At 44.3% G+C, this 23,148-nt stretch overlaps 1 long non-coding RNA gene across 1 annotated transcript in view; it reads right to left on the bottom strand.

Annotated features, from left to right (window-relative positions):
* LOC144822038 (uncharacterized) overlaps positions 1–21,679 on the bottom strand; it is a 153,844-nt gene extending 132,165 nt beyond the window's left edge. The window contains exon 1 of the long non-coding RNA XR_013608532.1: positions 21,500–21,679. This is a non-coding gene — a long non-coding RNA (uncharacterized LOC144822038). The remainder of the gene's footprint in view (positions 1–21,499) is intronic.
* Positions 21,680–23,148: the final 1,469 nt, after the last annotated feature.

Raw genomic sequence — 23,148 nt, forward strand, 5'->3', positions numbered from 1 at the left:
GACGAACAAGAAGAACTGGGTCCACAACACACAGTGTAAGTGTGTGTCGCCTGCCTCGGTGGAACCTGCTGTGCTGACCGACCATCGAGAGATTCTGGAGACGGAGAAAGGTCAAGCTATCTCACCTGACGAATCTGCAGAAGTCTTCCCGGACCACACGATTCTTCGAGCATCGCGAGATCGCTTGAGACCGAGGAAAGAATCTGCAGTGTTGAAAAAGACTGGTTGTGCTACTGCCCTGTGTTATTGAAACGAAGAGCCGATGTGGCAAGGGTAGATCAGCCCTGCATAGTGTAGTTACACCCGTATTAGCCCGTGGTGAAGAAATCAACTGCTGACCAGGGAGAAGAGCTCCAACGATTGTTTCAACAAGTTTTTAGAAAGATCAATTCTCGCTGTTGCTGAAATGAATAACAAAAGAATTGTTTGTGCTGTAGGGTTTGTTATTGCTCTGCTGGTTATGGCAATAATCACCTGGTTTGTTGAGAAAGTGGCTCCTGCTCGACAGCTTTTTGTTGCCACTACTACAGCACCAATGGAACATCATTACTTCATGCTTCCCTACCATGAGCAGAAGCATTGACAATCCTACCTAAATAATACATTCATCCAGATGTTGCATCATACACACAATGCCACGAATGCTACCAGCTGTTGGGTGTGTGGGATGATACCTGTGCACCAAAAGAAAGGAGTAACACCTTTTATTCCTCTACCATTTTCACATAAAGGTTCATGTCAAGCTTGGTATGCACTTTTGTTTGCTTCCGGAAAGCCTTCAGTAGGTGGAATTATCTTTCGTTTGAATAAAGTATGCTATCAAGATGAAGATGGTTATCCTCAAGCTAAAGGGACTAAATGGGAATATGAAGAGTATCAACCGGACAATATTTGGACACCATATGTCTTCACGAATGTGAGAAATGTTAAGAACACTGGAGCTTTTGTAATTTCTGTGACAAGAGCTAATGCAGATTTGTGTATAAGCAGTATTGGAAGACTTCCGGTGGGACGAAGTGAATGTATTTTAATATTGACTATTGAAGTTGCTAATAACAGTATTTTTACGTCTTCACATAATACTTATTTTGTTTGTGGTAATAAAGGATACTATCAATTACCTGTTGGGTGGTCTGGGGTATGTTACATATCATTATTGTTACCACCTGTGTTCTTGGCCCCTCCATCATATCACCTGAATTTAAAGTTGTATAACGACATTTCCAAGAATAGATACAAAAGAACAATAAGTACAGATGAGGTTGATCAGACTGATTCCACTTTGCAACAATATGTCTATTCTACCTGTGTTCTTGGCCCCTCCATCATATCACCTGAATTTAAAGTTGTATAACGACATTTCCAAGAATAAATACGAATGAACAATAAGTACAGATGAGGTTGATCAAACTGATACCACTTTGCAACAATTTGTCAATTTCAATTTGGGGTTGTTCTTCTTTGTGGGTGCTGCATTGAATAGCAGAAAGATAAGGCGATTGACTCGTGTTGTGGAAGCTGTCACCAATCAAACAGCTATGGCACTTGGAAACATTACAGAAGAACTACAAGTTGCAAGGATTGTAGCACTCCAGAATAGAATGGTGCATGATGTGATTCTGGCTGATCGAGGTGGTGGCCCGCAATGCGGACTGGGATGGGTCGAGCGAGTTGTTTTCGTCGAGTAATGCAGTCAGCTGTTTATTGATGCTTTTCTCGATGACTTTAGCCGGGAAGGGGAGGAGAGAGATGGGGCAGAAGTTCTTGAGGTCTTTGGGGTCTGCTGTTGGTTTCTTCAGGAGGGCGTTGATTCCTGCGTGTTTCCAGCTTCCAGGTAAGGTGGCTGATGTGGGGGAGCTGTTAATGATGTTCCGGAGGTGGGGTGCGAAGATGGTGTCCGCTTTGTTGAAGATACGATGAGGGCATGGGTCGGTGGGAGAGCCGGAGTGGATGATGTTCATGATGCGGGTGGTGTCTTCAGTGCTGATGGGGGTCCATGCGCTGAGGCTGGTGTTGGGGGTCGTTGGGTTGGTGGCTGGAGGTGGATTCTGGGGCCCGAAGCTGTCGTGTATATCTGCGATCTTGAGGTGGACAAATGTGGTGAGGGAGTTGCAGAGGTCATGCGACGGTGTGATGTCGTTGTTGCTGGTGCTGGGGTTGGAGAGCTCTTTGACGATGCTGAAGAGTTCCTTGCTGTTGTGGGCATTGTTGTCCATCCGCTCTTTGAACGATGTCCTTTTGGTGGTGCAGATCATCTGGTGGTAGTCGCGGGTGGCGCTCTTGAGGGTTGACATGTTTTCTGATGTCCGTTTGTGGCGCCAGGCTTTTTCGAGGGTTCGGCATGATTTCTTTGCGATTTTGAGGGCGTCTGTGAACCATGGGGTTTTCATGTTGCTAGTCATGCCTGGGGGTTTCTTCAATGGAGCAAGTTTGTGTGCTGCACTGTTGATGTCTGGGGTGTCGACAGGTGGGTTCTGGCTCAGCGATGTGGTCAGCTGGTCTGTGGTGACTTTGCTTCAGCATCTGCGGGGGGTCTGTAGTGTGTGGTGGTGGGATTTGGTCTTCTTGAAGGTGAAGTGGATGCAGCTGTGGTCGGTCCAGTGTAGTCTGGTGGAGTGGCTGAAAGAGACATGGTTGCTGGCAGAGAAGATGGGGTCGAGCGTGTGGTCGGCGAGGTGGGTGGGCATGTCCACCAGTTGCTTGAGTCCGAGGTTGGCGAGGTTGTCGAGCAAGGTGGTGGTGTTGTTGTCATTGTTTTTTTCTAGGTGGAAGTTAAGGTCCCCTAGGAGGATGTACTCTGGTGAGGCTAGGGCGTGCGGGCTGATGAAGTCGGCGATGGTTTCGCTGAATTGTGTCAGTGGGCCCGGGGGTCTGTAGATGAGCATTCCTCTGAGTGTGGTGTTGGGGTTGGTGTGGATATGGAAGTCAAGGTGTTCGGCGGCGGTGAGTGTGTCTTCGGCATTGGTCGTGACGCTGATGGTATTCCTGTAGATGATGGAGATTCCTCATCCAGTTTTGTTGATGCGGTCCTTCCGGGTGATTTTGTAGCCGTCTAGGATGGCTATGGCGATGTCGGGGGCCGAGGAGGCATTCATCCAGGTTTCCGTGAGGAAGGCGACGTCTGGTGCTGTAGTATCAAGGAGTTCCCAGAGTTCGATGGTGTGTTTGTGGATGGAGCGGGTGTTGAGGAGGATGCACTTGAGGTGGTTGTTGTTGTCATTGCCGCGTTCGGTGGGCGGGCGAGGTGCAGGTTCGGTGGCAGGTGAATTTGCATGCTTGGCAGGTGAAGGGTCCGTGGGTGTGCCTTGGGGTGGCTCGGTGGCAAGTCGTCCTGTGTTGAGTGCGGTGAGGGTGGCGGTGTCATATCTCAGTCGAGTGTCCTGGCAGCGGCTGGGGCCAGGGGTTCTGGTGCTGGGCGCAGTCCAGTCACAGACGGGCGCAGTCGGGCTTGCCTTTGGCGCGCCTTCAGCGTGCCATCGGCGCGCCCGCTGCGCGTGGCCGCGCCGCTGCCTCCATAAGAGGCCAAGTGGGAGGGAGGAGCAGCCGGGAGGCAGGAGCGGGGCTTCCAATGGGTAAGTGGCAGGGGGTACAGAAGGGAAAAGGGGGTAGGTCCGCGGGAAGCGGGGGGGCACAGAAGGCCGCAAGGGGCGCCTGAAATACAGTATAATAGCACAGATACAATACAAATGACGAAAAAAGCAATTCACAATGGCGCAAATACAGTTGCAATTACCAGGAAGGTAAGGATGGCAGTGCAGGGGGGACAGGAGCACAACTACCAGGGGCGAACCGGCGGATTAGTGGGGCAGCGACTTGGGCAGACCACGGCAGCCGTGCGGCGTGGGGAGTGGCCTGGGGTCAGGTCACACTCACCTGCGCCGTGCGGCCTCCAAAAGAGGCCAAGTAGGAGGGAGGAGCAGCTGGGAGGCGGGAGCGGGGCGGCCAATGGGCAAGTGGCAGGGGGTACAGAAGGGAAAAGGGGGTGGGGCCTCGGGGGAGCAGCAGCGGGGAGCAGGGGGGCACAGAGGGCCGCAAGGGGCGCCTGAATTACAGTATAATAGCACAGATACAATACAAATGACGAAAAAAGCAATTCACAATGATGCAAATACAGTTGCAATTACCAGGAAGGAAAGGATGGCAGTGCAGGGGGGACAGGAGCACAGCTACCTGGGGTGAACCGGCAGATCAGTGGGGTAGCGAATCGGGCAGACCAGGGGAGCAAAATCAATCTCAGACTATGTGTATAACATATGGTACACTGCTACATCAGGTGACCCCAGACCAGTGGGTAGCTGACACAGCACATGTGGGGGTAACAACATCAATGCTGAGAGTATTGGGCTGCTGGCACTGCACAACCACAAACTTGAGTCCGACTAAGAACAGCATCAAAACAAAATGAGACCAGTGAGTGTAATACAGACAACTATCCATATAAATACAGCACAATACCTGGTCATTCCATCATTATTGTATGAGAAGTATGCATTACATACATTGGCATGCTCACAGAATTGATAGGCAAATCAACATGACATTTGTATACATGCCCACATGAATGGAAATTACAAATGAGTGCGGTCAGAACAATGCATTTTATCACCTGTGGGTAGACTTAAGTTAAATGTCCCACTCTGAAAAGCTGAAATTAGTTCTGGTAAATGTGTTGGGATCAGTGATTCTGTCTGCAAAGCGAGAATGCAAATGCACAATGTGTGAACAGGTACGGTAGGCATGATCCGCCACTGCGGTCACAGGCATTGGCCATAACTGAAAGATGCAGAATGATGCAGAATAGTAGTAGAGACATCCTGACCCTCGCGGTTTGACACCTCCTATGTGAATAACATTGCAACCAATGGGGACCACCATTGTGGTAGTGCATTTCAGTTTTGAAGATTGCAGGAGGCATGCTCCACCACTCCGGACACAGGCATTGGCCACAATTGAATGATGCAGGATAGCGGTAGAGAACTCCTGACCACGCGGTGTGACACCGCCTATGCAAATAACATTGCAGTCAATGGGGACCGCCATAGTGGTAGTAGACAGGTGCGGTAGGCATGATCTGCCACTGCGGTCGGGGGCATTGGCCATAACTGAATGATGCAGGATAGCGGAAGAGACATCCTTACCCGTGCGGTGTGACACTGCCTATAGGAATAACATTGCAGGCCATGGGGACCGCCATCACAGTAGTGCTTTTTCAGCTTGGAACATTGCGGTCACAGGCATTGACCACAATTTAATGATGCACGATAGCGGTAGAGACTTCCTGACCCCACAGTGCGACACTGCCAATGGAATGATATTGCAGCCAAAGGGGACTGCCATCATGGTAGTGACTTCCAGTTTAACCTTTGCGGTAGGCATGCACGCCACAGCAGTCACAGGCATTGGCTACAATTGAATGATGCACAACACCGGTAGAGACATCCTATGAGAATGATATTTCACTCAATGGGGACTGCCATCGCAGTAGTGTCTTCCAGTTTGAACATCGCGGTAGGCGTGCTCCACCACGGTGGTCCCAGGCATTGGCCATAATGAATGATACAAACCAGGGTGACCAATTACATCAGCACAACCCTAGAGGCCTATATATGTCTGTGAAATGGCTACACCTGCCACTTGCCCACAGGCACTGCTGCCTGTCATTAATCCCTACCAACAGCTGCTGTACATAAACTTTTTTGACTGCTCAGAATACTCACGCTACGTGACTGTACACTAGTATGAGCATCAGAGTGCAAGATATTGTTAATGCATTCCGTGTTTTGCTATCACCATGGGCCACACATGAGGCAAAAGTACTTGTACTGGATTATGTGTGGAGGATGGCACCCTAGACACGGTTGCCCCTCCATGAAAGACAAACATCATACATGTTGTTCTCAGAATGGATAATGTAATGTGTGAGATACTGACTAGCCTAATGACTTCACCTCAAGGTGGTATCTAGCAGTATTCCCCAAGATCCCTGACTGCATGAACATATGATATGGACCTAATGTGGTTTTGCAGTAGTAAAGTCACACAACTAACTTGAGGAAATCTCATTCTGTACACACATTCCTTGTGCCATGTAATGTAATAGTTCATTAAGGCTTCTGGGGTGGGGGAGTGTTTCCATCCTGTTCAGGGGTGAGGCAATGTGAATTGTAAATTGATACTTGTATAGCGCACTACTCACCCGCAAGGGTCTGAAGGCGCTTGTACGAATACCGCTGTGGAACCCATCCTGGCTTTCCCTGTGAGGTGTCCACTCCTGGGCACCCCCAAGGTGGAGGCCAGGCATCCTTAGCGTGGTGGGGGCCGTTGTTGAGATTAAGCAAGCTATTGCCCAGAGTTGCAGAGTGGGACTCCATGATTGGAATAGGCACAGAGGCGAGAATTATCAGGTCTGTGGAATTTTGAGCCCAAGACCCGCCGAGGTGGGGAATTGAACCCTGGTCCCGGGCTAGACCTCTGCATCAGGGTCTGCCGCTCTAACCATTGAGCCACACTTCTCCACTGGAGCCCAGCGGGAGTTGTAGTGCTGCCTGCCTGTCCCCACCCCACACCACCCCTCCCTGGTGAGAAGGCTCGCTCCCTGTGAGGTGAAGCGGTGAAGCTGAGGAATGAAATGGATGTCACAGGGCTTCTGGGATGGGGGAGTGTTCCATCTTGTTCAGCTGCGAGGCAAGGGGTCCTAGTTGTAGTTGTAGTGCTGCCTGCCAGTCCTCACACCCCTCCCTGGTGAGAAGGCTACTTCCCTGTTAGGTGGAACGTGGTGTTAGAACTGGCGGTCTCTGGTTGGCAGAGATAGCTACCTTTGACCAAATAGGGACACTTGTTTCTAGTCATGTTAAGTGGGTACACTTCTAAAATAAACCCTGCTCACCTCCTTGGTAGCTTTGCACTAGCAGACAGGCTTATCTCAGAGGCAATGTATAAAGCATTTGTGAACACGTACAGTAATACGGTGAAAACATTACAAATGAACACCACACCAGTTTAGAAAAAAAAATAATCTTTTCTAGACTTAACACAAGTCCAAACAACAAAAAATCACAATACTGTAATCAAAAATAGACTTTAAGATGGTAGAACTATCTTAGTTCAATGTAGATGGTAAATTCAAGGCTTTAGTCTCAAAGTACCTTAGATGCATCACGCAAAACAAGCAAAAGGGTCACAGGGAAGGTGATGCACCGTTCCTTACATTCAGGGCAGTGGATGCGTTGCTTCCTTACTACTGCACAGGTGAGTTACACTACTGACTTGTGGAAATCTAACTCTGTACACACATTCCCTGTGACATGTCATGTAATAGTTCAATAAGTGTACATATGATCATTAGTGATATGCAAGCTGTCAATATAGCAAAGTGTACTGATCATTATGTGTACTGCTTTGATAGTGACCCTATGCAGATGTGCCCAGTATGTACAATTATACAAGGCCTGTATCTGTCTAGATTTGTGGCAACTCACCTATCACACATCTGCTAAATGTTCTGTAGACATGTCATCCATCTTTTGGTTCCATTATGTGTAGAGACTCACATGTGTATACACTGTGTGATCATTCTCATTGTACATGCATGTGATTCTTGTGATGAACCACTATTTGCGTCAGTGTAAAGCTCTCAGGCCTGTCTAGAAAATACACAATGTATCATGGTCCCATCACTAAAATGACTTAGAAAAACATATGTGTAATCAACTCTCCTATGAAGGAGCAATTAGAGGTCTGAGGAGTATACAAGACAGGCCTACACATTGTGACAAGTGGGAGAGAATATGCAATCAGGTACCTAATTGTCACCTCCTTGACACGTGTAGCTATGTAATGGTTCAGGACATTATGGGTTGTGTAGTGTAAAACACAGTGAGTCTGACCACTACATATCATTTCCAGGGTATTGTCTGTAATGCTCACACGAATAGTGCATTACAGATGAGGGCCTATTTCATCTTGATCTCTATGCTGCATGTGTATGAGATGGACAGTTAGTCTGTACATCCTCATTGATGTTTTCATCTGAATCTGCAAACTTGCTCCAAGTGTAGTGTCTGACATGGTCTATGGTCTCTACTGTCCATAGATGTATGTGTGTGGTATGTGTATACATGCTCCTGGTCTGGCACTCAATAATCCACAACACAGTGTTAAAAGAGTTCCACATCTTGTCTCCAATGCCTACAGCTCAAGTTCCATCAGATAAGGCTGTATGGAGGGCCATTGCCCGCAAGGTGCGGGCCCTTGGGGTCTTAAAACGATGCCATACTCACTGTCACAATAGGTGGGATAACATCTGCCACCTCAGCAAAACAGTGCAGAAGTGATGCTGGAGCTGGTCCCTCGAAGTGGCCAGTTACAGCGTCAAACCATGACCCCACTATTGGCCCGCATCCTGGCAGTGACACAGCCAGGGCTGGATGGATGCTTGAGGGCCCAACAGTAGCAAGTTGGGGTGAGTATTGTGCAAAGTGTGACTTTGGATATGAGTGACTGCATGAATCCCAGGATGTGCCATAACAAGTAAATGTAATCATTCTATTGGTGGAGAAAGTTCTAATGTATTGCTTAGTTAATAGCATTACAATGCTAGACTCTTTAGAAGATTCTGAGTCATGCAGAGCAGAGGCGGAGTCTCAATCAGCAAGACCACGTGCACGCTGACACTGCGCGCTGACACATGCTGACACCAAAGATTCTTACCATACGCAACTATGGAGAAAGGATTTTTCCTTGACTTCAACTTCCGATTATGATTTCAGCATACACTACGCCCTAAGGAAGCCCCAGGCCAGAAGGCCAATGTGAGGGGGCAAAACATGTGTTGGCTGTTATATGTTCTCATTCTTTGTCTCTGGGTTCTATGCTCCGCCTCTGCTCTGTATGACTCAGAGTCTTCTAAAGAGTCAAGCATCGTAGTACTATTAAGGAAGCAATAAATTGGAATTTTTTCCACAAAAAGAATGATTACATTTTCTTTTTCAGGCACATCCTGAAGTTCTGCACTAGTAATGGATAAGGGGTCTCCCATTGCCAGAAACAAGTAACCTACACTATATATGCTCTTTTAACGCAGGATTACTAAGTAGCTGGACCCATTACCCCCCTTTCTCTGACCACTGCATGAATTCCAGACCAGAGCAAGGAAGAACCTCTGTGATATCTCTTGCATTATGCCATCAATTCTAAGTAGCCTCAGTGGCGAGTGCAGAGGTTCAGCATATGTACAACGTTCAAATTCTCATGTGGCAAAGTCATTAACGGTGTTATAACAACTCATCTTGACATGTTTTAATCTACCATTTGCTGAATGTTGTCTGAACTGAGACCTTTCTACACAGAAAAAGACTTTGTGTGAAGTGTGTAGCCCAGTACACTTGCCAGGATTGTGTGTGCTGTATGGCTACAATAATAATGTGCTCATGTGGTGATGTGTAAGTGGCTAGAGACATTCACAGATGGCAAGTCAGGGAGCACTGGGTTGGTAGAGGTTACACCTGTCCCATGGGGTCTGGTGTTCACAATGATTGAGATGATAGCATCACTGCAAACTATTTATCCTGCTATCAGCAGCATGGCATCACATGATGTAATTTCCTGCCACAGTGACAGCAAGTGCACACAGGTGCTGGTGTGGTAGATAGAGATGATTGCAGTGATCCTATTTATCGAAAGAGGGGGACTCTAGGAGCTATTCATAAGGGCTGGTGACCCGTGCTCCCGAAGTTAAACTTATACCAAAAAGGAAGTCACTGTTCCTAAGTCGAGAGAGAAATAAGGGAAGTAAGAGATACTATTGTTGTGTGCTACTCTAATTATGGGGGGCAGTGTGTCCTCATCTTGATGCCCACACACACCCCGAAGGATGTCATGCTACATCATTGGTATTAGAACTGTGGGTCTCTGGTTGGCAGAGGTAGCTACCTTTGACCAAATAGGGACCCTGGTTTCTAGTCATGTTAAGGGGCTACACTTCTAAAATAACTCCTGCTCACCCCCTTGGTAGCTTGGCACTAGCAGACAGGCTTATCTCAGAGGCAGTGTGTAAAGCATTTGCGAGCACATACAGTAATACAGTGAAAATATTACAAATGGACAACACACCAGTGTAGGAAAATAAGTAATCTTTACTAGACTTAACACAAGACCAAACAACAAAAATCCAAAATACTGCAATCAAAAATAGACTTTAAGATGGTAGAAAAAGCTTAGTTCAATGTAGATAGTAAATGCGACACTTTAGTCTCAAAGTACCTTAGATGTGTCACGCAAAACAAGCAAAAGGGTCACAGGGAAGTTGATGCGCCGTTCCTTACATTAAGGGGAGTGGATGCGTAGGTTCCTTACTGCTGCTCAGGGGAGTTGAGGCTCGTGTCCTTACTGTGTGGGGCATTGATGCGTCGTTTCTTACTATGGCAGGGTGACGATGCATCAAGATGGCGCCTCAATATTATGTGACGATCCAGTGCAATGCGGCAAAATGGCTTCTTGATGCGATGCAACAACGTTGGATGCGATGCGTGCATGCCCGACAGCCGTGCGGCAAGCTCAGTAACTTCTGAGCTGCGACAGGCCTTGTGACACGCTTCTCTGTGATGCAACGGTGACCTCTGCAGCAGCGACATGATTCTCCGGTGATGAGACACGCTTCGTCGATGATGCAACAGCGAACAACTGCGGAGGCGGCACGCTCTGTGGTGATGCAACGGCAACTGCTGTGGCAGTGACACACTTTTCCTCGATGCATTGCGCTTCCAGCTCGCAGTCTTCTCAGAGGGCTTTACCTACAGTAGGCCCCTCTGTGCAGGTAGAATTCTGAGTAAGGGAATTCAGGGCAGCTGGTGGTGAAGTCTTATATCCCTGAGACTTCAGGCAGGAGGCAAGCACACTTCAAGCCATTGGAGATTATTCTTCAAGATTGCAAATGTACACACAAAGTTCCTTTTCTCCTTTACTTGGCAATAAAGTAACCACTGCAGGCCAACCCCAACAACACAGCGGCAGTCTCCTCCTTCAGTTTCCTTGGTTCTTCTCCCTGTCAAAGGGTTGTCTTGATTTCAAGAAGTGATCTAAAGTTCTAGGGTCTGGGTAGCCCTTTTTATACACACAAATCATTTGTATCCGAATGTAGAGGGTTCTGTACCTAGTCCAACCCGGTTCTGGGTACATTTTGCACAATGTACAACTTCTTCCTTTGTCAGTGTGGGTCACGGTCATCAGACGCACCACAGGAGTTGGAGCCAGCATTGTGGAATGCAGGCACAGCCCTATTCAGGCCCTGGATGGCACCAGTCAGCACAACGTAGGGATGTCAGATACCAGACACTAAGTATTGTCACACATTAGCTGTCCTAATGGAGGCCACTCACAACTTCATCTACAGAAGGCACTCTCATGCCTTGCATCAAATATGGCCTGTCAGGCAATTGGAATGGTGTTGGTATGTGACATGTCACACATAAATGCCTTGCATTACATTGCCCTTATCATGCTTTTGTGCATTTTCTATGTGACTACATGTGCACATGGGGTTTATTTGCATTTCATCACCACAAAAGATGTGTCCATGTGACATATACATCAGTGTGAGTCTCAGGGACATCAACTGCCAGTGAACAGCAGTAAGCATCATGTTAGTGTGCATTTAGAGATGTGTGCTGTGCGCTTCCATGTAATTGATACATCTACACATTTGACAACAATGTACAACTGTAGTTGTGCTTCAGTGCCCAAAATAGTGGGTTTAAGGAGGTAACATCACTTAACAATGGCTAGGTTTCATTTTGTATATATAAGGTTCAGTGAACACATACTTCAAGGGTGATAAATACAACATATTTGGATGTGTAGCTCTCTTACCTGCAGGCATGTAGCTGTGCCTACAGACAATAGTATGTGATGTTGAAATGTAGACACATGCACTGAAATTTGGCTGTGTCAATGCAACATGAAGCATGACTATCCACTAAGCATGTTTCCATGCATCAGCTGATGATTGCAGAAATTTGGAATATGCTGACAGTACATGTTATGTTATATGAATTTATAGCGTGCACGGCTACTCGTGAGTTTCCCGGCGCAAGACCATCAAGGTGCGGCAGTGGGCTTCAGGTAAATCGATGAGTTTTCAGTTTTTTTCCTAAAAACAACTGGATCTTGGATGTTACGCAGGATCACAGGAAGAGCAGTCCATGCAACCGCTGCTTTCTCTGAAAAAGAGCTGCCCCCTATCCTCTGACGCTTATAGCGAGGGACATGGGCGAAGCATAAGGACGAAGAGCGCAGGGAGTGTGCAGGAACATAAAAGGATCCACGCCTCTCCAGGTAGAGGGGGCCACACCCGTAGAGCGCACGGTGGGCCAGAGTCAAAAGGTTACATTTCACTCTGGCTGCCAAGGGTAGCCCGTGAAGAGAGCGCAGCTGAAGATGAACACTGTCCCTGGCCGACAAACCTGATAAAAGTCTGGCTGCGGCATTTTGGACCACATGTAGCTTCTTCAACAGGTAGCTAGGGATACCAACAAAAAGGTAATTGGCTCAGTCAAGGTCAGATAAGATCAATGTACACATGATCGTTTCCCTTGCTTTAAGCGGCAGATGGGGAAAGAATCTTCTAAACGATTTAAGCAGGACGAAACAAACGCCGTTCAGCTTCTTGCTGTGTACTGAAAAGGTAAGGCCTTCATCAAGCCAAACCCCCATATTTTTTTACTGGCTTCCCAGTTGAATATGGTAGTGGGTACTCAGGAGGCCAGAGCTGCTCTCTAAAGTTAAAAGGGAATGTGCCAAAGAGCAGAATCTCTGATTTCCCTTCATTGCATTTGAGCTGAGCCTCCGCCAGCCGTTTGAAGAAAGATGAAAGGCAGTGTTGGACCAGTAGTAAGGAGTCCACAGCTTTGTCCCAGGTAAAAAGCAACTGGGGGTCATCCGCGTATGCCAACACCTTAGCCCCCAGCTCCTCTGCCAGAAAAATAAGAGGGGTCATATAGACATTAAATAGGAGGCAGCAAAGGAAGGATCCCTGCGACACACCCGTTGATACCGGCTGAGGGGAAGAGGAGGACAGTGGAATTCAGATCTGCTTCCAGGAAGGATCAAAACCAGCCCCACACAGTTCCTGACAGACCAATCTAGGTCAGATGTGACAAAAGGAGTGAGTGTGGGACCTTGTCAAATGCAGGCGAGAGGTCTAGCAAGATAAGCGCAGCCCTCCCACCTGGGTCCAGGCAGTCACGAATAGCCTCCGCCCCCTCAATCAGCAGCGTTTCTGTGCTGTGTGATGCCCGAAACCCAGATTGAGCTGAAGGTAATAGTGCCTCCTTTTCCACAAAGTCGGTAAGCTGAATATTTACCACCTCCTCTCACACCTTTGCCAATGCAGGGAGGAGGGAGATAGGCCGGAAATTCCCTGGCAAAAGGGATTCAATGACTGCTTTTTCAGGAGGTGCAGGATTTTAGCTTCCTTCCAAGCCAGAGGAACCACTGCTTTCTGGAGGGATAAATTAATGAGGGAGGTCATTTCTACGTTAGAGACCTCAGCTACCACTGCCAGAATCCTAGCAGGACAAGGGTCCGAGGGCGAGCCTGACTTAAGACCTATAAGGATTTTAAGACATTCCAGAGGATCAACTGGATTGAATTCTGACAGTGAGTGGCCTATAACAAACTGTTGACACTCCAGAGGTGCCTCCGAATGCACACGGCAGCGGGTAAATAATGCTTGAATAGCCAGGCTCTTGTCCCTAAAGAAACAAGAGAGGCTATTACACCAAGAAGGTGAAGATGACAACACACTTGCCTGGGCCACCGAAGACATAAAACTCTGAACAATCTCATACATTTCCTTAGAGTTATTGTTGGCAGATTTGATGCGGGCTGAGTAGAATTGCCCTTTAGCCACCTCGATCGCTGCATAGTGTGTCTTCTGCTTATCTCTAAGCTTTCCCGTTTTGGCTGGGCCATAACCAGGCCCGCTCAAGGATTTTGCAGTTGTGCTTCAAAGCTTTAAGGGATGGAGTAGTGAAATGTGAAAGTTTTAGTCCAAGTATTTCTGTTTGTATTGCATATAATGTTTGTGAGGATGCCACTTAACTGAACTTATGTCTCTGTCTCTTTCACATCTACAGAGGTCAAGAAGGAGAAGGGACCGACACCATTGGGGAAGCTACTGGCATCACTGGTAGACAGGAGTTCTGTGACACAGAGTGGAACAGCGCCTCGGAGGGGGACAGGAGTGCCCTGGAGAATTCCCGTCCAGAAACACCAACCTCCGCATCTTCAAACTCCAGCTGTGACTCCTCTGTGTTGGTGGGCACAGGAAGTTCAAGATCTGCATCTTTGTCTGCCACACCATGTCCTGTGCCCATCCTCCCTGATGTTCCCCAAAGTGCTATTCATGTCCACTGCCCTAAGAAGGGTAAAGTCTCCTTTCCCCCAGGTACCACTGCCCCTGCCCCTTTCTCCCCTGATGACCTCAGTGTGGAGGCCATGTTGCAGGGATTCTACTCATGCACAGAACTATGCGCAGGAAACCAGAACCCTTGTGTATTGTGGTATACCAAAAACCCACCCCTGTACCCAGAACCCCAATCCGACTATCATCAGTGTCTCATTCATTCTCCGTACTAAAGCAAAGCTACCAATGATTAGACTACCCAGAACTAGCGACTTAGGAACATTTCAGGAATAGTGTGAATCAAGAACACTCTTTCAATGTTATTCTCATAAAAGTCCACAACGTGAGTAATCAGAGACACGGTATAGTTTAAAATGTTTATTTCAACTACATGCTCTAAGATGCAGTATCTTTGCTAACATAAATAAAAAGATGCATAACATCAATAAAATCATCAGCATTGTTACAATTCCATAACATACAAAGGGAGAAATCATATTATAATGATAGTGGAACCAGGACTATAGTGTCTTGTGTACCACCCTCCCTTGCTAGGAGCTATGTAATATTATAAAAGAAGATCTCTAGGCTAAAATGGGGACCCCATACCTCCAAGATCAGGTGAAGTGAATCACATCCCAGATCAGCACAGCTCTTTGTGGATGGAAAGATGCCCTCCGAAAAATGCCTCCCTAATGCATGCAGTGCAATAATAAAAGCATCCGAGTTTCAGAAATGAGCAGCTGTGTGAATGTTGTGTCTAGAGCGTGGGCCAATCACCCTGCATCAACAGCATACATTGTTTAAGTTCAAGAAAAGGTTTATTGAAAAAACATTTTTTTATATTTTGTTGATACAACGATGCATACGGGTGTACTAAAGAATACTAATGATGTATAATATCCATTAAAATGATAAAAGGATAATATGTAAGCTGATAAGCATGTACTCAAAGGTTCACAGAAATCGTAAATAGCAACATATGACAGAAATACACAATTTTAAATAAAAACATAAAGAAATAAATGAAAAAATAATATATATGTACATATGTACATATGTAAATATACATATATAATAAAAGATGATAAATCAAACAATTATAGACAAATAAAGGTCAGGAAGTCTTGATAACTTCTTGCTGTGAGGGAGCAGGTAAAGAAGTTCTTTTCACTGTGTCATCTAGAAATTGTGTGAGTGGGCCCCAAAGATGAGAACGTTTTGTAGCAAGAGAGATAGGATAAACGAGTGCTGTATCGAGGCAATGGTTGTGACATACGGCATACCACCAAGCTAAATGGGGCAATTTAAAGGAATCCTTCCAACTTTTTGATATTTGCTGAAACGTTACAGCAATTAACAAATCAACGAGTGGTAGCTGAGATTGACTTTTTTGCAGTCCATTGTTAAGCTACCTAGAAAAATGTTTGTGGTGGAGAGGGCAAGTGTTGTATAAAATATATTGTTTATTTGCTGCCAGACCGGTTTCCAAAATATGAGAACATGCGGACATATGAACAACATATGATGGAGATCAGCGTCAGCCTGGGAACATGTCCAGCAAATGTTGAGATTTGTCTTGTGTATTTTATGTAAGTATGCGGGGGTAAGGAACAATCTATTGTAAATAAAGAAGAGTGTTTGTATTGTGCTGGCTGCTCTGGATGATTTCCTACGTTTTGTCCAAATTCTGTTCCAACAAGAAATAGGCCAAGTTATTTCCAGGTCCGATTCCCACAAGAGTTCTGCTTTGGTTTGATCTCAGACCACAGGAGGTATCATTAAATGGGAATAAATGGTGGACGCTTTGGGGTTTATGTACAGAAGGTTATGCCATGGGAAAAGAGGGTGGAAAGTTGAGGAAGGTAAAGATTTAAGTTTGGCATAAGTATCAAGTTTTGCAGTCTGCAGGGACAAAAATGTAGGTTTAAAGGAAGAAGGTAGATGATAAAGAATTTGCAATTGTGAAAATACAGTGGGAGTGTACTGATCGAAAAATTGATGCACCCATATTAGGCCCTTGTTTCTCCGCACCTTCCAATATATAGGTATCCCATTGAGAGGAATTTCTTTATTATTCCGAATTGTGGAGTTAAGAAAAGTGTCTAAATGATGTACTGCTAAGTGGGGTGCAGTGGACAGTAGTTTACAGGTTTCCTTGATTATGGGAGTAGAGAGCTTTTGTGGTTTGCGAGTAAAGGAGAGATATACCTGAAATGAAAAGGGAGCTAAAAATGAGGTCTCAAGAGCCACCCAGAGAGGTTTATCCTCGGATTGATTAGCGATCCAATTTAATAGTTGTCGTAATTGGAAGGCTTTATGATAATTAGAAAAATGAGGGAAGTTAACACCGCCTTCAGATAGTGGTCTGATGCCATTCTTGATTTTTTAATGTTCCATAGAAAAGAGGTCAAAACAGAATTAATCTTTTGGAAGAATTTAGATGGAATGGAATGTGGAATATTAGAAAGGGTATACAAAACTATCGGAGTCAACATCATTTTAATGGTGTCTAAACAACCCCACCAGGAAAGATGAAGGGGATGCATCTTACAACCAATGATTTAAGTTTTGCAGGACATGTGTCCATGTTTAAATAGATCGATGTCTGTATAGAGGTAGAGAACCAAATGCAAAGAAATGTTATATATTTAGGGTTCCAAGTAAAGTTGAAGATCTTAAAATCGTCCTTAAAGATGTATTTAGTTAAGGGTAATATCTCACATTTCCCTCTGTTAAGTTTAAAGCCATATACCAATGCATAGGCTTCCATCCCTCCCATGAAAGCAGTAAGTAAAGATTGTGGTTGAGAGAGAAAACTAAAATATCGTCAGCGTATGCTGCCAACCTAATTTGTTGGGGGCCCTAAACAAAACCTGTGATTGAGTTATTCTGGCGTATTCTAGAGAGAAAGGGTTCTAAGGCCAAATTGAAAAGAAAAGGAGACAAGGGACAACCTTGGGGTGCACCTCGTTTAAGATTAAAATAGGGGGAGATGAGGCCATTAGTAGGTGTGGCGGCTATGGGCTCGGAGTAAAGTAGGGATATTAAAGAAAACATTTTCGGTCCAAACCCAAACCACATGAGAGCATGGAAGATAAAAGGCCAATAAACCCTATCAAAAGGACTTTTCTGCATCTAATGCAATTGCAGCCAAGGAGTCTGTATAATGTGATGATTTAGATGTCAAAGAATAAGCGCGTATTGTCAGTAATGTTACGGCTTTTGACAAAACCTGACTGTTCTTTTTCAAGTAGCATGGGAAGATGTGGTTCTAATCTTAGAGCTAGGGCTTTTGAGAAAATGTTATAATCTACGTTAACTAAGGATATAGGTCTATAGTTCTTACAGTAACATAAATCCTTATCAGTCTTTGGTATTAGACAGATCAAGTCTTCAGAAAAAGAGCCAGTGGAATTACAAGAAGCAATAAAGAAAGAAAGAAGAGAGTGAAAGTGTTGGAGCAATAGATGAGCAAAATGTACAAATAATTCTACTGTAAAACCATCCGGTCCTGGGGCCTTGTCTTTTTTAAGAGTTTTTAAAGCATTTAGCAATTCTGTTTATGTAAGTTCAGCTTCCAAAGAAGCTAAATCTAAGTGGGGATTAATATGTTTGTGAATCATGGAAAAATATTGAAATATGTCTGTATCAGAGGGTGTGTTCTCCGGTGTGTAAAGGGATTGATAAAAATTAGCAAATTCTTGAAGTATTTCAGTGTCTTTGAATATGGATACTTGGCTATCATCTATAATGGAATCAATATGGAGTTTCTGTTGTTTAATATTTGGGTAATTGGTAAAGGTTTGTCAGATTTGTTTTTGCCATCATAATACTTCTCTGAGGATTTCAGTAAGAACAGGGAGGCTTGTTCGGTAGTGGATTCGTTAAAAGTGATTTTTGCATTGATGAGATGTGTAAGGGAAATCTTCAACTTGGAAGTGTGGAAGGAAAGTTCAAGTTTTTTTAACTTAGCAATAATTGTATTATGTAATATGTGGGAACATTTACGCTTGTTTGACACAAATCTAATGATAAAATCCTGAGTGGTGGCCTTAAAGGCGACCCACACTGTAGGAAAAGAGTCATCACTCATTAAATTAATATAAAAAAATAACTCTTGAGCGAAAGAGGTAAAAGATTAATTGAACTTAGGGTCAAGAAGTAGGGAATTATTGAAACACAATTTTTTTCGTAATATGAATTGATTTAAAATGTCTAGTTGAATTGAAACAGGTGCATGATCCGGAATGAGGATAGGGTCTATGTCAGCAGAACGTAAGGATTGGGAGAGGTTGCGTGAAATAAAAATATGATCTATTCGAGATTGTGTTTGATGTGGAGAGGAAAAAAAAGAGTTTTCTCTTGTGGATGGGTTACAGAGACGCCATGAGTCTAATAAGTTTCTTTGTTGAATAGTACGTGTGAAAACTTTGTGTGACGTGTTTGGGATAAAGGGGGTCTCGTATTTCCATCAATAAATGGGTAAATCACTTGGTTACAGTCTCCTGCAAGAATAAAGTTTTCTGATGGGTATTTGAACATTGACTGAGATATACAACACCAAAACATGACATTGCCGCTAGTGGGGGCATACATGTTAAGTAAAGACAAAGGGGTCCTCACTAGCATGAGGCTAGTGAGTATCCACCTACCCTCTGTGTCAGATTCTTGAGATACAAGCTTGGCATTTAAGTTTTTGTAACAAAGTGCTATAACCCCATTCCTTTTGCCATCTCCTGGTGAGAAAAAAGATTTCACCAACCCAATTCCTTTTAAGTTTTAGTGATTCGACTTCGGTGAGGTGCGATTCTTGCAGTAATGCAATGTTACCTATTTTGGAGAGCTCAATGGGGGAGTTCAAGCCTCTGATATTCCATGTAACAATTTTCAAAAACATGTGTGAGATGAAAGTAATAAAAACGTAAGTGAACCAATAAAATCTTGTATACTGTGAACAATATTACTTGCGAGAAATTTAACATTAAAAACTATAAAAAAAATTAGCTAAACCGTATAGTAGGTAAGATATTAAAAATTACAACCAATTGAGAAGAATGAAAAAATAGAGAAGAAGAAGGAAAGAAGGAAAGAAAGAAACGGGATTGAAGAAAGAGGGAGATGATAGAAACTTGTATGATAAGTAAAAAAAAGAAAAAATAAAGAAGAAGAGGTAAGAGCTACAAGAAAAAATGTGAGGAAAAGGATCATATCCATATAGAGGTCAAAACAATGGAAGGATGTTGGTGGGAGATACCACATGGAATGATGAAGTACCCAGACTCCATGAGGTAAGACGGGGAAGACGTTGGGATGTACACAACATTCAAGATTAGAAGGACTAAGCAAACAAGGCTAGAAACTGTTAAAAAGAGACACAAAATGGTTAATATAAACAAGATGAAACGTGTCATGACACATTATGACAACAAACAATATAAGGTTATAACCTGAAATGGAAGAAGATATTGAGAGCAAATTATTATACCTTGGCAAAGTCCATTTTCGAATACTGTAGATAAAACAACATACTGAAACGCTGAACACTATTCCAATCTATAACGGAAGAAGAGCTATTAAGAGGTTAATGAGAGCGGAAAAAGCCAATATAGCATGGCAAAAACTATACTAAACTTCTATAATTGAACCAGCACATTTGGGATTTAACCCCTATTCAAATATATTCCAAAATAGAAACTATTTAAAGTGAGTACTGAAAATGTCTTTTTTTGGGCAATGTGCGTTAAGGAAACTCTTTAGCTTTGTTGGTTAGCTTTGTTGGGTGGCAAACCGAAACGTGCTCCAATTGATCACAATGCTGGTCACATATCGAGGAATTCTTTGCGACTACCTGGTGTAGTTTTGGCATAGTCCTGCGAGAAGAATAGGTGATGACCTGAAAATGAAATACGTTTCAGAAGCGTAAATGCAGAAAGCACTTTGAGAAGGTCCGTATACTCAAGGAAATACAATATAACTCCTCTTGGTCTCTTCGAACTTGAGGGCGATGAATACCGTGGGCCTAGTCTATGAGTGAATTATATAGTACGAGTAGTGCCCTCTGGCAGATTTAGTACTGATGGTAGACATTTTTGAAAGAAGGAGATGGCATCCGATCCTTCCGTGCCTTCGGATAGACCATAGATGCGAAGGTTGTTGCCTCTGTTTCTACTTTCAATGTACTCAACCTGTTTTTGCAAGGATGTAATTTGGGAATGGAAGAAGTCTACTTTGTTGCAACAGGCACTGAGAGTTTCAACATTATGTTCAACCTTGGTAACTCTTTCTTCCAATTTTCTTCCAAGCTTTGGTGGAGAAGGTGGATTTTGCTTAAGGTGTTTAGTTGTTACCTTAGTGAGAGAATGGGTGCCACTAGTCCCAGTTAAAGAATCAGTTGTTTTAGGTGCTGATATTTGGTAATCCTCAATTTTAATGTAGTTCATACGTGGCTTATGTGAAGATATTTGTAATGAAGATACTCTTTTTGACCTACCCATGCAATGGGGAGAGTTAAATCCTATACAGGAAACATTATATAGAGTTGCAAGGTATAACGTAAGTTCACAATTTCACCTAATAATAGTGGGCAAGGTACATTACAGCAGACCTTGCGTTCCTTTGGCATATGACAGAATGTCAAAACTTACAATTATCAATAGTCAAGAAGAGAATACATGTATGAAATGTAAGTCACCACAATACATTACATGAACATATGAGTGTCTAAGTAAGTCATATCATATTCTTAACTTAATAAGATATCCAAAAGAGCTACTTTAAATAAAGAAGCTCATGGTGCACTCATATTATATCGTAGGTTCTGAGAGAAACACGTTTGAGAAATGTGAATACCTGCCCACACACATTCTTTAGCAATACAGAAATAAGGTTTCAAAGATGCCCACCCAAAGCTTGCTATTACAAGCGCATGGAAGTAATGAACAAAAACATTTTCCTACATGACTACTGGTGTGAAGCATCTATAATCTGTGAGCCAGGATCAGTAAATGAATGAAACATTTCTCCTTCTGAATAAACTCAGCGAACAACGAAAATAATTTCCTTTCAGTAAGCTGAAGACAGCAAATGAGTAAATACCTGTCCCTTTAAGAGGACATATCCACTGAAAATATTGTCCTCCTCAGCAAGCAAGCTGGTGTTGAGTCAAAATAAAGTCAAAATGCCCTTCATGCCTTAGTTCTTAGTTGCGACCTTTACTCTGTTAGTTCCCTGACATCAATGCTTCATTGCATGATTTGAAGAAATATCAACACTTTATAAAAGTAAATTCCCTCGAGCTGACAGCTTCAAATTAACTGCTTTTATTTGAGCGTGTTCACAGCTGATGAAGAGCAGAGAGGGAGCGCTACGTATTAGAACACCTAAACAAACATGGTGCTGGACGGAATGTTGCACAATGGTACGTATTAGAACACGTCCATGACTCGCTTCCTTAATTATTCTTCAAATGACATCCTACGGCAGTAAATCTTCACTTAGCCAGTGAGAGAATGCAGACATAAAGGCGAAGACGCACTGCACTATGAAAACCGGTTCTCTCAGTGCTCCGGCATAATGAAGAACAGAAAGGGAGTGCTAGGTATTAAAACACGGCCATAACTCACTTCAGTAAGTGAGAAGACAGCATTCGGCATTATATTTTCCACATAGCCATTGAAGGAATGCATACATGAATGCAAAGACGTGCTGCGTAGTGAAAGCCTGTTACTTCACTCAGCGTGCGAAAAGCGCTGAGGTAACCGTGGCTATTGCCGGAACAGCAGCTGTAGGCTCAGTGAAAAATAAACATATTATTCACGTCGGAGCAGAGTTGAAAGACCTGTCACCTCGTAGCGCCAATAATCCAGTGTTTAATCCTTCATTTTAAAGGCGATTTATGGTCCAGGCAGCGCAGGGAATCCCTCAGACTGCCTCGCTTCCCGAGGCAAGTCACGGGAGAGCCGCCATCATCCTCGAGCGCTAGCCATGCCCCCTTAGCCTAGATTGTTTAAGCTTTAACACTTTGTGAAGACTTGAAGTCTTAAATGTGTGAGTCTACAGATGTGAAAAACAGACCGCTCTCATGTGAAGCAAAGCAAGCAGTTTGTCTTTATAAAAAGTGAGACATATTGTGTTGTGTGCAAAAGAAGCAAAATGGCGTTTGAGCAACTAACTCACTTATGCTAACATGTCAATGTCTGTGGGCTGAACCGTATCTTCACTACAGCCATGGACATTTTGTGGCAGCTGTGCGTGGGTCAGACTGTACTCCCGAATGTCCTCGCGGATCATATCAACAAGTTGTTACAAGTTGTTGCGTTTATGGAGGGCATTCATTTGGACATGGGTGGCCTACACAGAACTGTACAATCTTTGTAGTCCACAGTGACAGCAGCTATTCAGCAGTCGCAAGCTCCCAGTCCAGCTCCTGTCCCTTCATCTACCACCCTGCCAGTGTCCCCACCTGACCAGAGTACACACACACCAGAGCCCTCAAACACCCAGTCATCCACACAAAGCACACAACAACAGCTTTCCAGGAAAACAAGACATCATACACCATCACCACTGCATACAAAGAGAACACATGACCGCACCACAACATGTCATTCACAGGACACTTAGAGATATAAAGAAAAAAACATGCATCCACATTGCATACCTCCTAATCCTTGCCCTCCAAGTACACTCCCATTCTCACACCTGATCCCAAAGCCACACAGACACTTGCTCTGTTTGCCAAGGAC

This window comes from Lissotriton helveticus, chromosome 3_1, assembly GCF_964261635.1.
Source record: "Lissotriton helveticus chromosome 3_1, aLisHel1.1, whole genome shotgun sequence".
Classification (NCBI taxonomy): domain Eukaryota; kingdom Metazoa; phylum Chordata; class Amphibia; order Caudata; family Salamandridae; genus Lissotriton; species Lissotriton helveticus.